The sequence below is a fragment of the Centruroides sculpturatus genome, unplaced genomic scaffold (genome assembly GCF_000671375.1).
Source record: "Centruroides sculpturatus isolate CEXI.00-Female unplaced genomic scaffold, Cexi_2.0 scaffold560, whole genome shotgun sequence".
Classification (NCBI taxonomy): Eukaryota; Metazoa; Arthropoda; class Arachnida; order Scorpiones; family Buthidae; genus Centruroides; species Centruroides sculpturatus.
The window spans coordinates 12,637-25,473 of NW_019384914.1; the positions used below are offsets into that span (position 1 = coordinate 12,637).

At 32.9% G+C, this 12,837-nt stretch overlaps 1 protein-coding gene across 1 annotated transcript in view; it reads left to right on the forward strand.

Moving 5' to 3' along the window:
* LOC111631710 (serine/threonine-protein phosphatase 2B catalytic subunit 3-like) overlaps positions 1-12,837 on the forward strand; it is a 91,508-nt gene that overhangs the window by 11,473 nt on the left and 67,198 nt on the right. The window lies entirely within an intron of this gene.

Genomic DNA, 12,837 nt, shown 5'->3' on the forward strand with positions numbered 1-12,837 from the left:
CACACTTTGTGCCCTTACTGTACATTGTTCTCATCATCTGGAAACCATTAAACGCAATGTTTCCTCTTATCAGCCCCAATTTTGCCTTTGGTCACCGTTCAATACCCTGCCTCCAGCGCCCCCTAGATCTATTCATCGCCCAGAAGGGGGCGTTATTGCTTACTTTGAGAAACGCTGAGCTAAAATAAAAGTCAATGTGTTAGAAATATTCAAGTTGTGACCTTCAATAAAAAATAAAAAATATATAAAATGTCAACATTTTATATATATTCCATCGAATTTTTATATATAGAATTTGTCTGCCGTCCCCCTCTATTACCTCTAAATTTCCTTAACGCTCCCCAATTCTCTTTGAGCCTTCTACTGCCCCCCCTGAAAGCCTCCAGCGCCCACAAGGGGGCGTTATCGCCCACTTTGAGAAACGCTGCTATGGAATGACACTGCTGCTGCTAGAATGCCTACTAGGGGGTGTCCTGGACTACTAGTATGTAATAATGCAGCAATTTTGTAAATAGTAATTTTAATTTTTATGAATGGTATTAACATGAAAACATTCTAAAATATCTACTATTACATACACAAGTTATTATTCAAGCTAAACTTGTAATAATATTACATTGTATTTTTCATTATCATTTTACACATGAATTCTAAATTTTCTTTTGTGTACTGCTCAGTTGTTTGTCTTCCTTTAATTGTTCTTTTATTTAATTTTTTAAACTATACAAATTTACTTTCTTATCTTGGTATAACAATCATGTAAGCATGATTTTGTTCATCAATTCAATAAAAAAAATGTATGAATGTATATGTATAGGCCTGTAAAGTCAAAATTGGCTTTACTTAGGAATATCAAGTTTTTCTATGATTTCTTGGATGTATGTCTGTATGACTTTCATTCAGGGCTGTAGAGTCGCGTAAAAATCTACTGACTCCGACTCTGACCAGGGGCGGACTTGTTACCGAAAGAGACCCAGAAATTCTGATGTCATCATGTGGCCTCAGAATAAAAGATTCAGTAAATAGAGTTCTAATAAAGGTAAAGCTAGAAACTTTTTATTCCAAAGCTAAAAGACTTCTCTAAGTAATATATAAATATGTGTTTGATAATTTTTACTTTTCCGGCTGTTATATACGACAGAGGGAAAGTGTAGTGCTCGGTCAAAAAAATGACCCCTCCCAAATTTTACATTTTTGGACTCGGGGCACCTTGAAATTTTAAGATATACAAAAGATTCAAGGTTTTTTTTATATGTGTGGATGTTAGACTGTGTGTGGGGGCATGATTTTGTTCACCCTGTTTGAAGCCTAATAATTTCTGTGGTCAGAGTGGTCAGAATCGAAGTCAGATGGTTTAACATTGGAGTTAGTTATTAAGTGTCAAATTGGTTGAACTAAATTGTGTCCCATATACATTCTAACATCTTAGGCGAGAACATCTTAACGGGTTTTACTGTATTATTATAAAATGGCAAAAAAGCTTACTCTGAGAGTAGAGATGAGTTTTATTTTATTTTTTAAAATTTTGAACGCTAATATCGAGTAAAATATTCATTAAGAGATATGACACATGACCACTTTTAGGTCTTCACCCTGTCGACCTTTAATTAAGAACCAAAATTTAATAGTATTAATATCTCAAAACAGAAAATAAACAAATTAAACAAATTAGACACCAACACACACATGCATGCTAATTTTTTCCCTTTATTGACTTTTTTGAGGTATTCAGGAGGTCTCCAAACGTGTAGATTTGCAAAAAAAAACTTGGAGGGTCAAATTTGACACGATTACAATACTTTTCCATTTTATATATATAAAAAGTGGTAAGTAGAAAGGAGTCTGAGTCGGCGGATTTTTTGACGACTCCGACTCCGGCTAAAACACCAAAACTCCACGACTCTGACTCCGACTCCACAGCCCTGCTTTCATTATAATTGCCATGCTTTTGCAATGCATCTCATGCACAAACTCTACCACCTGTTGGTCATTTTTTTCAAAACAACCAAATTTAGGCCCATGAAGCTATTTACATATCTGATGAAACTGTTTCAGTAAGGACTTTATTTTCTTGAGTCGCATATGTTTTTCTCAGACACACTGAGCATAAGGACAACCATGCTATTGTTACTATCCACTTCCTTCTCAGCAACTACAACTAATTATATCAACACACCTGAATTATTTGCAGAGCATAAATTGTTTTATTTCTCAAACTTTTTCAACCTACTTAATATAGGCCATCCTCAGGCTTACGATAAACCGTTCCAAAATGGAACACATTGTTTTTCAAATATGTTTCATTTCAAGTTTAAAAGATTTTAATTTACAATAATTGTGTATATTAAATAAATCATAAAGTAAATATAATAATTAAATGCAGTAGAGCGTCGATTATCCGAATGCCGATCAACCAAAGCGTTCCAGTCAGACTGTGTCATGCTGAATTGAATATTTTTGATACTAGATTAATTTCTAAAGTATAATTTTTTTGTTTTTATATTTTTCAATATATTTATTTTGTTTGTACAAAATAAAAAAATAATTTTTAATGATACAATAGCCATGATTATTATTATAAAATATTTTGTTATGCTTAACATCAACGAAAATTTAATGCAAAACAACACGCAATGGAGAAAAATTTAAACATGGGATATACTAATATATTATATCAATAATGTATTTTTTTGTACATAATCAGTTATCCGAAAAATCGGTTTTCCGAACAACCTGAGTTCCCAATTGATTCAGATAATTAACGCTCTACTGTAACAATAAAAATAATATAAATAAATAAAACATGTAAAACAATGACTAAGTACTGTATAACTATTACAAGCTTTAAGGTTTTTAAGTACCATGCTTTTTTTTTTATCATACTTCCACGCTGTTGGAAGCACATTAGCATCCTTGGCATTTAGGCAATGGTTTTTCATTTTACTTTTGTGTATTTCCATCTTTTCCATCTCCAACGCAATGGATGGGGAATGAACCATTTTAATGACTTTTACTTCATTCCATTTTACAATCGCTCCTTCTGTCTGTACCATAATTGCTAATATTGTGTTGTTGTGCCCTTTATCAACGTTGTATTTGTGTTCTCGCAGACATGTCGCCAGGTTTCTTCTGGTTACACCCACATAATCCTTTGCAACTCCTAACTGTTGGTTTTCAAGTGGCATTTTATAAACTCTCGCTTTCTCTTCCATTTTTATGCAATCTTTATCATTCCTTAGTAAACTGTAGATATTGGGTTAAAACTAAAAAATTAGAACAAAAAAAACTATACCAATCTCCATTTTTTTGGACATTGATATAAGATTTAAACAACGAAATGTACAAACAGCAATGTATTTAAAACCCACGTATGCTCCTCTCTGTATACCATCTTGGTCCAATGACCCATATAAATATAAATTATCAGCTTTTTTTAGACTGTAACAACGTTTAGGACTGCCTCAAGGAGATCAGTAGAATTAACTCTCTTAAGACCACTGACCACGCCCTTCATCTTGTTTACCGAGGGCAATATAGGTCAGTCAAGGTCAGTCAGGTGATGTTATTTAAAAAATTTGCCAAAAATCAAATTATTGTTATATTTATATGAAAAAAATCACATACATTTATTAATATCTTCAGCTATAAATATGATATTTTTAAATGCATTTCAATAGAAAATTTTTTAAAAAAGTAATATATCAGAACTGACATCTAAATGTGAAAATTTGTAACATTTTGCCAAAATTAACAATCTCTGGTTACATAGTTTGTTTCTGGCACTAAGCCAGAACAACATCAAATATTGTTTTGTATGATTCTACATAACATTTATACTTGTATGGTTTTTCGTTCTAAAATTATCACACATTATATCAAACCTTTGTTTGGAATCAAAACTTTTATTCTGCTATCAACTAATATAATGAACTAATACACTTTATTCACTTCATATTGAACTAAAATATAAATTTTTGTAATAAACATATGATTACCAGTAGTAATACATGTAACATTTGCAGATATTTTAGTTAAAAAGAAAAAATATATAAAATGTCAGAACTGAAAGTCACAACTTGAATATTTATTATACATTGACTTATTATAGCTGAATGAACTTATTACAGCATGAATGATCGTAATATAGTAATATTATTGCATTAATATGCTAAAAATGAAATAAAAAACTATTATAAATATATAAATTGAGAGAAAAAAAGCATTAACTAACATTTTTTAAATCAACAAAACACCACCTGGACACAAATTTGTGAAATCTGTTGTCGATAAATTTTACAAAAATTGATTTTTACTAGGGTGCCAACGAATCAGTATCCTCGTGGTTTTGCTTAACAATGGGATTGATTGGTAACCCTGTCGCTAAAGAGTTAAAATGAAACATATTTGAAAAACAATGCATTCCATTTTGGAATGATTTATTGTAAGCCTGAGGATGGCCTATATTGAGTAGGTCGAAAATGTTTGAGAATAAAACAATTTATGCTTGGCAAATAATCCAGGTGTGTTGATGTAATTACATGCTATTGTTGTTTTTCTCAGTGTGTTTGATGCACACAAGCGTGAACTTCATATCAAAGCTTCTACAAGGATGTTCAGATACTCATTTTGACTGGGTTGGTTTTTGCTTTAGCCTAACCTTCATTCAACAGTTCATTTCCATCTATTAAGAAAATACACCGGCTACCTGTAATTTTGTAATATGGGTATTTTTGTAATCTTGCAAGAGTGAAATATGGAGCATAGAATGTCACACCATAGTTTAAGATTATTTTAATATAAGAATATAATTATTTACAAAGAATATCACACCATAGTTTATTTTTGGCAAAAAATACATCAGGAACATGATTAGCCTGCATGAAATGGTCATTTATTTTGTATTTGTATTTAGATTTAATATAAACTTATAAAGCTGGAATATCAGTCAATAACTCACACAGACCCCTCAGTACTTACTCCAGCACTCAATTTAATGGTCACAAAGATGTTTTTGGCCCCAGTTAGGGACCTTTGTCATGTAGCACAGCTGTTCCATCAATCTAAATGAATACAAAATAAATTAAAAAGCATTTTACATTAACATTCCATTGGCATAGTGACATAATTTAAAAAGAACATTTCCATACAGAATTTAAAAGGAACATTTTCATATGGGTTTTCAAAAAGTAAAATTGAAATAAAATAAATTGTTTCAAAATAAAGAGCTTACTATCATTAAGAATTCAGTGAATAAAGAATGTATTTCCACGCTTGCACTAGTATAAGGCTATCACTGTTATGCACATTTCCGATAGAGTAGCCTGGGGCTATGAATATTTATAGAGCTACTCGATTGAGAATGTGCATAACAGTGATAGCCTTATACTACTGCCAGCGTGGAAATACATTCTTTATTCACAGAATTCTTAATGATAATAAGTTCAGTATTTTAAAAGATTTTATTTCATTTCAATTTTATTTTTGAAAACTCATATGAAAATGTTCCTTTTAAATAAACTATATAGAAATTATAACACCGGAAATGATAAATTACCTCACTTCCTTGCCTGTAACCGGTGTTCTTCCTCTCTCATACGAAGGACTTTGCAAACGTTTTCGAACCTAATTTGGTTTTTCTTCAGGCGCTACGGAATTCGCTATATGAATTCGAATTTCCAGTCTAGAATTAACCGTTATTTGGAAAATCTTTGTGGAACGTTGTCACGTGTTACCGATGGCGTCATTGTAGACTTGCGCATTATTTGTATGTTGTTACTTTAGAGATTTATTGAGGAAGGCTTCCCATGCTGTTGATATCTTCATTTCTTGTTTGAAGTTAATGCAGTGCTTATTCCTGAGGGTGTTAAGGCAAATGTATAAGGCCTCTAGCCTCTGTTGTGTGATGAGGTGTTGTGTGCTGAACGTGGTATGAATAATTCAGGTTAGAGGAAATAGCGGCTCTATTTCTGGGTCGGATGAGTATACCGCTAAGGCGGTGTTGTTTCTATGATGTAGGATGTCCACTTTGTGTTCCTTGATTCTAGTTACTAAGTTGTGTTTAGTGGATCCGATGTAAATTACTTTCCTGTTGTCTCTATGATCTATGATGGGCACAGAGTATACTCCCGGAAGTCTGTTGCTGTCTGGAGAGTCTTTTCCATTTCTAAGCCAATCAAATATTGTGGCATACCTCCTAAATGCCAAGCGGACATTCTTTTTCTTGGCTATCTGGTTGTATATGGCCTTAAGTGCCGGGTTGTACGTGATTGGTATGTACTTAACCAGGGAATCATTGGAACGAGAGGTGTTTTTGGATTGTTGTTTGAGTACATTGTTGTTTATCTTGCATAAGATGTTGTTATAGCCATGTTGTTTAGCTATTTGCTCTATGCGTCGCATTTCAGAATTGAAAGCTGATTGTGACAAGGAATGTGAATATGCTCTTTTGATTAGAGTGTTGAATGCTGCCATCTTATACTGTGGTGGGTCACATGATGTTGCAGGTATATACAAAGATTGAGCAGTTGGTTTATGATACACCTCCGTATTGATGGATGATCCCTCTATTTTGATGTTAATGTCTAAGAAGTGCACTTGGGTAGGGTGGGCTTGGTCTATTTCAACCGTTAATCCATAGGGATTATTGTTGATGGAGTTGATTAGCGTCGAGATATTTGGGATCTTCTTCCATAGAATAAGGATATCATTGATGTATCTTTTGTATAGAAGAATGTGTGGGAGTTGAGATGGTAAGAATTCCGATTCTAGTTTCCTCACCACAATCTCACAGAGGTCTCCTGCGACTGGGCTTCCCATTGGTACACCCAGTGGTGATATTCAGCAGGTTCGCACAGGTTCGGCCGAACCCGTTGTTAACATTTTCAAAGTTTTCCGAACCTTGTTAAACATATGTGACATTTCTCAATGGTTTGATTCTTTTAAAAATATTAAAATATACGTATTATACTCTGTAACACTACTAAACTAGAGCCTTCCGATGCACTATTTGAGTGAAAAAAAAAAATTGTTAAGGAAAAATTTTCTGTTAGCGAACTCTTTGTTAAATATTTCGAATGTCATCCCTGGGTACACCACGTTGTTGTTGGTAAGTGACTCCGTTGAATCTGAAGAAAGAGTTGTGGCAGAGCAAATGTGACATTTCTAGGATGTCATGTTGTACCGTGTTATTTTGGATCATTTGCATGAGCATATCTCTAATGGCACAAAATACCGATGGGAGATTGATGGAAGGATATAAAGATTTGAAGTCCAAGACAGTTATGAATTTCGGAAGTGTCAATATCTGTTTAAGGATGTTGACTAGGTCTGCCGATCTGGTTATGGTGTGTGGGTATCCGTCTAGTTGAGGTCCTAATAATCTGTGTGTAGCTTTCTCTAAATTAATGGTTGGTGTTTTGGCCTTGTCCACCACAGGTCTGAGTTCTCTTCCCGGTTTGTGCGTTTTTGCAAACGCAAACATTCTGGGGGTGTCAGGTGCGGCTGTAACAATGTTGGTCGTTCCCAGTCGTTTCGCTAGTTTAGAGCTTGCGAAGCGTTTTACCCTGGCTTGTAGGTTGTTGACGGCATTGGCGGTGACGATGTTGCATTGAGTGTTGTAGATATGGTTTTCCACTAGTGTATTATAGGTATCTCTCTTCAAGAGGACCAACGAGTTGTCCTTGTCTGCTCTGATGAGAGTTATATTATTTGTGCGCATTCATCTGCGAGAGCGCTCTACCTTATTTCTTATTTGTTTTTGTTCTTTTGCTTCCTTGGAATTTTTAAGAGTATGAGTGATCTTCCATCGGTAGAATTCCTTATCTATGGCTGGAGAGCCTGCCAATAATGCTTCTATTTCAGGGATGGTGTCAATTTTATCTGAAATCGGATGGGGTGCATATTTAGGGCCCAACTGTAGTACTTCGTCACGTATGAGGGAAGCTGTATGTTGTCCCAATTAATGAACGGAAATGACAGAGACGAGCATTCATATGTTGATTGTACTTTTAGGATCCACCGCAGTTTCTTTTGATATTTCTTCTTGCAGAAATATGAGAGCTTTTCTTGGAAGGCAACCAGTCTGGCATTTTCTTTCTTTAGGTTGTCTATGTTGATGTCGAAAAGGGCATTTTCAATTTTTATCAGTTGTGCCAATTTAGAAAAGATAAGTTTCCTGGTTGTTCTTATGGCTCTGTTTAAGCACATGTTCTTGATTCTCTTTAGTAACGGTTCGTTCCCTGGTGGCAGTCTGATCCTGAATATCGTCATCGGTAAGACTTTATTTCTTTTGCATTCAGATAGGAATTCCCATCTCGCTCTGGCCTTAGTAAGGCTTACGAGCGTTCTTTGATAGTTATTAGCCGGCATCACTAATTAGATAAACTATATAGAAATTATAACACTGGAAATGATAAATTACCTCACTTCACTGCCTGTAACCGGTGTTCTTCCTCTCCCATACAGTTCCTTTTAAATTCCATGGGGAAACGTTCTTTTCAAATTATCTCACTATGCCAATGGAATGTTCTTGTAGAATGCTTTTTAATTTTATTCTGTATTTGTTTAGTTTGATGAAACAGACCTACTACATGAGGAAAGCCCCTAAATAGGGTCAAAATAATATTTGTGTGATTATTAAATCAAATGCTGGAGTAAATATTGCAGTTACTGTGTGAGTTGAGATTGAATATATGCATATAAGTCAAGAATGGATTTTTAGGCTTAAAATTCAGAAAATCATTGACTTATGTTTGGGCAAATATATACAGGTTAAGAGAGCTGAAAGCCACAAAAGCTTGGAAACTACTGTAATAAGCTATAAATTCATTACTCTTTACATTGTTATAAAGTGAATTTTGACAAGTAAAATAATTATATATTTTTAGAACAGCATGACATATGGAATGTTTTTTATTTGTTCACACAATTTTAATTCCATTTATGTGCTGCATTTTTCAAATTGTAGCTCATAAATGGAATGTGTAAATTTCCACTGTTGTCTGTCTGAAAGTCTATCTTTTTTTTAATCTCAAGAATGGAGTTAGATAGATGAAAATCAACACCAAATATGGAAAGTTTAGTGACTGAAGGTCCCAATTAAGTACTATTGTGATCAAAAAGTATTGGAAATGGTTCATTTAAACTGTGTGCACGCAACAGTGAGCCATCATCATTTGGTATGACTTTCATTGACAACTAACAGCAATTCAGCAATTTGTAAAAAATTTTTGTGCTTGTGATTTTTCAAAATGTTCAGTGCAATTGAGCAAAGAACATGTATTAAATTTCATTTTGCAGTGGAAATCCTGCTACATAAACATTGGAAATGCTGTGAAAACCTTTTATGATGATAATCTATCAAAAACAAAAGGTTTTGAGTGGTACAAGATGGTCGAGGAAGGCAGAGAATGCATCAAAGATGAACCATGCTCTGGTAGACCATCCACTTCAACTGATGAACAGCACATTACCTGAGTTAGAGATTTGGTTCTCGATGATTGTTGTTTAGCAATTAGGGAAGTTATTGAATATGTTCTGTTATCATTTGGATCTTGTTGCGTTGCTTCTCGAGTTGTTTTCAGAACAACTCTTTGGAAAAAATTCAACAACTCAAAGTTGTTGAATTTTTTCCAAAAACATTAAATAGTTTAGCCAACCACCATCAAGTGTGTTGTATCCTCCATTTCTGTTCTCTAAATGACAGTTGAAAATGTTAATTTACATTAAATTTAACAAATTTTGTCAGAAATGTGAAGGTGTTAATTTATTCTATAGGTGAATGGAAATAAAAACTTTGCATAAACTACTCCTTCAGAGCAGCCTTCAAAAATATGACATTGAATATTCAGTTAAAAAGGTATTATCTTAAACATTAAAATATTGCTTTTTCTATTTCACTTATGTTAGTGATTCATTTTAGATGTAATTATAAAATAAGTGAAATGAAAAACAGAATACTAAGACCAAATCTCATAAACTTTGTGTCAAAAATACAAATGTCTACTAATACCAAATACCAACAAAAGTTTTGTTTATTGTCATGTTATTTGTTTTATTTAAAAGTAATAAAATATATTTTAATATAAATTTGAAAAACTGCAATGTCCATGACATCATTGATGTAGTTTGAGAGTCTATCTATCAATATTTGTTGTGTAGAATTTGTTGTGACCTTTAAGCTAGACCAAGGTCTACTAGTCTACAAAAAAGTCAGCTTACAAAAAAGGATTTATTTAGAACAAACACATGCTCAGCAAACAAAAGGGCTCATACAACCTCTAATGCAGAGCTCCTTTTTTCTCACGTGTTCCGTGAACAAAGAGCACGCATACCTTCACTTTCCAATCCTCCACGTTAACACATAACGATGGTTAAACAAACAAAAAAAATCAACCAATAAGAGGTAAAGGTTCAGTGAGAACCATGAACTCACAGAATTTCGTACTTGGACAAGGACATCCACCCCAATAGTTATCGCTCGTGAATAAAAATGAAAAATAATGTTCGGGACGATCCTTCAAATACTTCCACTTCCGATTCTCTTCACTCCGTTATTCTCTTAACAGTCTCCAATGGGATTGGATTATAGTCCCTTTCCTTTCTCCTGTATTCTGAGTGGCTTCCTTCCTTCTACACACGTGCCTTCTTCATAGCTCCACAATAGCTCCAACCAAGACAAGAGGACCAAACAAGAGAAATAAAAAAGTTTCTTTTTCACACCCGGACCTTCTATTTATACCTCACTTTTGCTGTCCGCAACCAATCCAAGGCTCCCTTTACACACCTGTGAAAAAGGTGGTTCAGGAAAAGGGAAAGTCACATGTTGACCACAAAATATAATAACGTAAAAAAAAAGAACCCAATACAGTAATGAACAAAACTAAAATAAAAGGGGGGAAAAAAAACTACTGCAAATTTAGGTACTGTACAATGATATATGCAATATATACATGCAGGACTGAACAACAACAAGTGGCAGAGCACTACAAATTAAAATAGGAGAATATTAACAGTTAGATTCTAAACGAAATATTCTGAATAGTTTTCTAAAAGTTATTATATAAAGAGAGGAGAATTATCAGAAAAATTGCAATAGCAAATGACCGTTTTTAGCATATGAAGGATTTTTTCACATTTTCAAATGCTCTTAATGATATCAGACAAGTGAAAAGCCATTTGGCTTAAATATTGATATTTGATCTACTAGCAATTGAAAGTTACAATATTAATAAAATTCAGGCTTTACTTAGAACATTTATGACTAGTTTCATAAAACTTCATTAAAATATAACATATGCATTATACCTGATTAACAAGTAAGTGTTTCATAAAACCTTCTTAATGGTAATGAAGCATTAAACTACCCATTATTTTAATGGTTCAAAAATCAGATCTTTAAAGTTCTAATATTTAAATCAAGTTACTGAACTATGATGGAGTTTAATGCAAAACTGTTGTATGTTAGTACAGTAGAGCATTGATTATCCAAAATAGTTCAGGACTGGGGTTGTTTGGATAAGCAATTTTTCAGATAACCGATTATGTACAAAAAAATATATTAACCTATCCCATGTTGAAATTCATTCAAATCCTTGCGCGTCCTTAAGTACCCTCTCATGGTCGCGCCAGTGTGCCGGCTAAGACCCGCACACCAACAAAAATAATATTGGAGTAGCCCAAGGCATAGTCAAATATTGCAGCGCCACAGCACTAGCGGAAATTTAAATTTGCCAACTGGAATGCTTTCAGTTGATTGATATTTGGATAATTGATGCTCTACTGTATATCGAAAATGTAGAACCATAAAAAAATACTTACTGTTTGAACAGACAGTTTTGAACTTTTGAATGGTGATCACTTTATTGTTCTTTTAATAATAGTTGCATTTGTTAAAATCAAGTGCAAGTTTTACCCATGGTTTTTTCTTTTATAATTACATTTTTTGTATTTATGCTTTTATATTTTTGAATCAAGTCAATAAAAACATTCTTTTCTACATTTGTGTAATTTGAAGTTTTTACTTGTTTTGAGTTTGGTTAAGCAATGATTGCAGTTGTTGGACTTGACAAAAAAGAATTTGAAGTAAAAGAACTATGAGAAGTTAATTACATTTTTTAATTTGATGGGAGAAAGCTGTTAGGAAGTGGCTTGTTAAATTCAGTGAGAGAATGTTGGCGAAATGGAACTTTTTAATGAAACATTAAATTAATGAATTATCTTAATTTTTGAATTTTTAATTAATTTAATTTTTGAAAACTGAAACTGTGCATTATCTATCATAAGCACAGTTACGCCAACTATTACGAATGATGAAAGTTAGCAAAACCAGCCATTAATTCAAATATAAATAAAAGTGATTGATTTTTACTTTCAGACTGAAAACAAAATCTAAACAATAATCATACTGAAAAACTTTTTAAATAATAAATAAAAATACCTGACCAAAGTGTAAAGCCCCAGTAGTAGAATTTTGTGATAAAATTAATCATATTTTTGTGTATCTAATACAAGAACATAAATTGCAGAAAATTGCTAGAACAGAAATAAAATTTTTGCATAACCTGTATCAGCCATTGTCCATAGTTATGAGTTTGCAATTGAAATTTAAAATTGGTGTATAATCCACTGCATTGCATAACTAGCATACCCCTTCAAATTGTCTTTTCAACACAGATAATGTGCATATTAAACTAATTACTGTATTTTTATGTGTTTAAAGTTCAGTAGTTAATTTTAAAATTAGTTATATAAGCATTTATATATATATAAATATAAATTTATAAATGCATATATATATATATATAAGCATTTATAAATTTATATTAATTACTATATTAA